Raw genomic sequence first — 6,413 nt, 5'->3', positions numbered from 1 at the left:
TCGGGACGAAATTTTCTTTAACAGGTGGGTAATGTAATGACCCTGGATTTTCCAACGTTTATTTATTAATAATCATTATTAATACTTGTGTTTAATGAATGTATTGTTTATATACATTTACTTGTTACCGCGATTAACTTTAAATGCCCGAAACGTCTTTGTGACATGCGTACATTACACGAATAATATTTTCAAGTATTATTTACATTCATGATTGATTTTATTAATCATTTTAATTAACTAAGGTTGATAGTTAATTACTTGGGCTTTTATTGGATTAACTTGAGAATTACTTGAAACTTGGGCTTTTATTAGTATTAGTAGACTTAAAGAGCCCACCCTACTTCTTTAATGGACTAGTTAGCCCACTAATTTATGTAAGTATTGCTTAAGATGAAACTAGTTGGTGTAATGCTTATAGAATCTAGTTGCTTGCTTAGTTACATCTAGTTCCCATGCAAATCAACCCTTATATCCAACTTTTAAGACTTTTACATGCATGTGACTAGTGAGTAAACTCCTCTCCCCTTTCCCCCTTTGTGAACCGACGGCACTAGGCCCTTTAGAGGGATTTGTTTCATTTTTTTTTACTACTTCATTCACTAGTTGCTCTCATTTCCAAACACACACAATTACTTTCTTTCAATTTCTCTCATTTCTCTCTCAAAGTTGTAAGTAATAAAGCTTAATGTTCTTCCTTTTCTCGTATTAAAAACCGTAACCCAACATCCCATATCATCATCATCATCTTCTCACTTGTTTAATTACTTGTTATTGTTTAATCACTTACTTTACTAGTTGTTGTTGTTTACTTACTAATTATTAAGAATCAAACTTGTTAGTTTGATTCTTCATATCAACTTGTTCTTACAAGACATACAAGAACATAAACTTTCTAGTTTATGTTCTACATTAAATGTTTGAAAGATTTTAAGTTCATTTGTGGTAAAATCATACTTGTAATTCATGTTTGTAAACTTAAAGTTTACTTTCTTAAAGATCAAGACTTTGGCTTGAATCTTTAAAGTATGAACAACAATGAACTAGTTACTTGTTTACTTAGTGATTTACTTCATTCTTGCACTTTTTAAATTCATGATTCATGTTGTTGTTGGTCAAGTGTTACTAGTTAACTTTGATCTCATTTTTCTTGAACAAAAGTAAACTTTAAAAGTTCAAGAACATGGAAGTATAACTTTTTAGTTATAACTTCATACACTTGTGTTAGATGTAACTTAATAACTTTAGATCTAGACTTTTGGGTCTTGGATCTTCAAGATCTAACTAAGAACTATGTTCTACATCTTAAGATCTTGATTAGTTAGTTTACATTCAAGTTTGTAGTTCAATATTACTTTTATATTTCATGTATGTGTTAAATCTAAGACTTTGATGTAACTTTGGTTCATCAAACTACATACAACACTTAATTGAGTTGTGCTACATGTCTTAGACTTACACAAGTGTTATGATGGTCAAAACTTGGTTAAGATGATGCAAACACATCAACGAGTTGTACACTTGAAGCTATATGCATCAAGGATGAGAACCGTAATAAGCATCGAACACCAAGACCCACCGGAGCCTACTGTTTTACTGTTATGGGTCTGATCAGTATGACCTGGGATACTGTAAAGATTATTTTTAGTTATCTCTGTTTGAGTAGATAACTTTTCATTTAGGACTCGTCTTAATCCGAGTTACGGTTTAGGATTTATGGCCCTCCGATCGTCACTATGTCCTTTTAACGTTGTGCTGAAAATTCTGACCTACTCGCACTTAGACCGTCGCCACGGTCAAACGAACAAGAGTTTGATTCTGCAATTTTTACCACAACTAGAGGACTCATATACGGAGTCATGGCCACTAGTCTCACCTTATTTCAGTAGGTATTGAGGCTGTGATGACTGACCGAAGTCAGCCTTGTTTTAAACTTCTTTCATAAACGAAACTTACTTTACACCTTTTGTTTGATGATGAATGATGATGACCTTTAAGACCTAATTTACATACATTTAAACCTATTAGGATGATTTAATGACTTAGTACTATTTGACTTAGGTTGAGGACTTTCCGGACCTACGTACTTGCTTATTTCCCGACTCGACTTTACCACTACTTTACCACTGTGAGTTATAGCATCCCTTTTTACTTTAACTATTTTGGGAACTGAGAATACATGCGCATTTTACGTTTTACATACTAGGAAAGAGTACTTAAACTTATATATGTGTGGGTTATACAACGGCATAAACATTCCCTTTAGCTCGGTAACGTTTAGTCATTGGTTTTTGAACCGGTGAACACGAATCTTAGATATGGATCCATAGGGTTTGACATCCCCACTCGGGCTAGTGGCGCTAGCATTTAACGAGTGTTTAATACTTTGTAAACATACGCACTTGCCAAGTGTACTTTCAGGGGGTATAAACGTTAAGTTAGTTATCAAGTGCCCACGGTTAAACATATACTTTATCATACTGTTTTGAAATGCTCTTTGTAACACTGAAATCTCGTGGCCTACCTTACATACTGTTATACTTAAACTATAGCTCACCAACCTTTGTGTTGACGTTTTTAAGCATGTTTTTCTCAGGTGCTTAAGGTTGCTTCCGCTGTGTACTAGTCTTGCTGTAGACACCCGCTGCTCTAGAGTTATCACCGCATGAACTGTTTATCTTGCATTCAAACTTTAATACTTTTGAACAATGATTTGTAACGACCTAAGGGTTACGTACTATTATCTTTGCTTCTGTTCATAGAAGCATACTTTTGGTTGTAAAACAATTGACGTTGGTTATGACGTCAGCTTTTATCATGAATGCAAACTTGTTTTGAAAACGCATATAGTGTTTGACCTTGTAATGATCCCGTTGTTGATGATTCGTACACGATGGTTTTGTACGGGGCATCACACACGTTTCCCTTCGCCACTCTCAAAAACGTGCCTCCTTCTAACTATAAGTTTCTTACTGATAATATTAATCTTTATCTTCTTAGTGTGGATTTAACTAGTACATCTCCTTCTAACAACATTCCACAACCAGAGACCACCTCTACAACTAATAATCCAATATCAATGGACCAATCACCATCTTCTAGCCCAACACCACTTAGTGGACCAACTCCCTCTTCTGGCCCAACACCACCTCTAAGCCCACCAGCGCCTACTGATACTCACACTCACATTCATGCATCAAATGATAATTCATCTTCTATTCCATCCATTACTATATCTCCTATTAATTCATTTACTATATCTCCTATTAATAATTTACCTCAACCATCCCACTCCATGAACACAACTCAACCTTCTCACCCCATGAACACAAGAAGCAAATCAGGAATTGTAAAACCAAAAATTATATTTATTCTTTTAGCAAACACTTCTATTTCTCCTCTCCCATCTAATCCGAAAATTGCTCTTGCCGACCCAAATTGCTACCGTGCCATGGCCAATGAATACAAGGCCCTTTTGGATAATAAAACGTGGATACTTGTCCCACGTCAACCACAGATGCACGTGATCCGTTCCATGTGGATTTTTAGGCACAAAACAAAATCCGACGGTACTTTTGAACAATACAAAGCTAGATTAGTCGGTGATGGTAGATCTCAACAACTAGGCATTGATTGCCATGAGACATTTAGCCCGGTTGTGAAACCCGCCACAATTCGAATGGTGTTAAGCATTGCTGTATCCAAGTCTTGGTCTATACATCAATTGGATGTAAAGAATGCTTTCCTACATGGACATCTCTCCGAAACCGTGTACATGTATCAACCGGTTGGTTTTCGTGATCCTCAACACCCGAATCACATGTGTCTACTTAAACGATCACTTTATGGTTTGAAACAAGCACCTCCCGCTTGGTACCAACGTTTCACGGAATACGTATCTACGATTGGGTTTAATCATAGCAAATGCGATCATTCATTATTTGTTTACACTCGAGGCTCAGACATAGCTTATCTTTTACTTTATGTCGATGATATAATTCTTGTTACTTCTTCAGATACTTTACGCAGGTCACTGATGGTATTGCTTGCCAAAGAATTCGCAATGAAAGACTTAGGCCCTCTAAATTCATTCTTGGGAATTTCCGTAACTAGAATTGCAAAGGGGTTGTTTCTTTCACAAAAAGCATACGCTATGGATATAATAGAACGTGTTGGGATGGTGTCTTGTAATCCAGCTGCTACACCGATTGACACTCAGGGTAAACAAAGTGCAACTCTTGGTACTCCATATCATGATCCAACTCTTTATCGAAGCTTAGCCGGAGCTCTCCAATATCTTACGTTCACAAGGCCGGATATCACATATGCAGTTCAACAAATATGTTTACATATGCATGCTCCTCACACTTCTCACATGCATGCGCTCAAACGTATAATTCGTTGCATTCAGGGTACAGTTTCTATGGGATTACAAATTTCGCCTTCTAATTTATGTGAGCTAGTTTCATTTACTGATGCAGATTGGGGTGGATGCCCGGACACTAGGCGTTCCACCTCTGGCTACTGCGTGTATCTTGGCGATAACTTAATTTCGTGGTCTTCCAAAAGACAAGCCACAGTCTCACGATCAAGCGCTGAAGCCGAATATAGGGGAGTTGCTAATGTCGTTGCCGAATCTTGTTGGTTACGCAATTTATTGTTGGAACTACACTGTCCGATTCATAAAGCTACTCTCGTTTTTTGCGATAATGTTAGCGCCATTTACTTATCCGGAAATCCCGTTCAACATCAACGTACTAAGCACATAGAGTTGGATATACATTTTGTTCGTGAACGGGTGGCTCGGGGTCAAGTCCGCGTCTTACATGTTCCAACACGCTATCAGATCGCGGACATTTTCACTAAAGGATTACCGCGTCTATTGTTTAATGACTTTCGATCCAGTCTTTGCATTCGTCCACCGATCGCATCGACTGCGGAGGAGTAATAGAGTCAACGATTTAGTAGTTGACATTGTGTAAAATAGGAATATATTTTCCATTGTATAATGGTTCATATAATAGTGGTATATAGCTGTATGTATATCGGCTCCTAGAATAGCTACATAGTTTGTTATAATTTCCAAACATAAACCCATATTGTACCAGTATATATGGACGGATCAAAGGAATACAAAAGTATCGAACAATATTTACTCTTTCATGTACAAAATTATCTAACTTGGATGCTTTGATTAAACTTTAATCATATTAAAGTACGTAAATCAAATACCAAGTGTTATATGGAGTAGTACTTATATTAAGATGCACTTGTTAATTTCTTGCCTGCATGGTATCTAAGACACAGACAGCATGTAAGTCAAAAATTTTATACATAAAGTTTGAAATACAATATAAGTACCTGTGTAGCGAAAAAAATAAATTAGTAGTAATTAGCATCAGTAATAAAAATAACTAAATAAATAAACTTGACTACTATGTAGTCCAATAAAGATGTTTGCCCATATTGAGTTGCAACATGTACTGCCTGTAGTGAAACATAAAGTTTAAATGCTTGTTCTATTTTATCAATGTAAGGAGTTAGCATTCTGACCTATTATTGTAAAGAATCACAATTATACATTTAGTTCTGAAGTATTATTTACCCGATAACCATTTACATCAGATACCTCATGCCTCAACACGAACACCATTCTGCAACAAAACCTCCGCACCTGCAACTGTGTAACGACCCGACCAAAACCGTTATTGACGGCGCCGTTAACTTAGGTCCCGTTGCGTGGTCGTAGTCCCTATATGAGACTCGTTTGACCAAAATTATGTCGCATTCATTTGAAAGGTACAAGACTTGCAAGTTTAGTTTACAAAACCGTTCGACAACAAGTCTAAGATTACAAAAATTGTAAAGTATAAATGACATAACTTGCGACATAATATAAGTTGAAAATCACAGTTGCTATAAATAGCGTAAGTATGTAAACAATAGTTTGAATCCAAAAATGCTATCCCTAGCGTATGCATGCATGGTAGACTCCAATCAAGTAATCAAAGAGTGCGGAAGCATGTATCAAATAGCCATGTGAAAACCTGAGAAAACATAGAAGAATCTGTCAACGCAAAAACGTTGGTGAAATCATAGGTTTGAGTAAGTGAGTAAAAGTAAAGTAAGTCGAACCACAAGATTTGCAAAGTTGAAATAATAGTAGTACATTCTAAAAGTTAATATTCACGAGCACCCAATTATCAAAGCTTAACGTTCCGTCCGTTGAATACCCCATCAATTAGTGCTAGAACAACACTGTTCCCGAAAATATATTTCATTCGTAAACGGTAGCGAACCGTTTGAATGAGGGTTTGTCAAACCCATATGGCCATATAACATAAGTTCTCGCTTACACCATCTGATGTAACTAATGATAATCGGATTGAGGATTTTCGTTCTAAACTCGTATG

Source organism: Rutidosis leptorrhynchoides, chromosome 2 (assembly GCF_046630445.1).
Source record: "Rutidosis leptorrhynchoides isolate AG116_Rl617_1_P2 chromosome 2, CSIRO_AGI_Rlap_v1, whole genome shotgun sequence".
Classification (NCBI taxonomy): domain Eukaryota; kingdom Viridiplantae; phylum Streptophyta; class Magnoliopsida; order Asterales; family Asteraceae; genus Rutidosis; species Rutidosis leptorrhynchoides.
Note: the sequence above shows the minus strand (reverse complement) of the source record.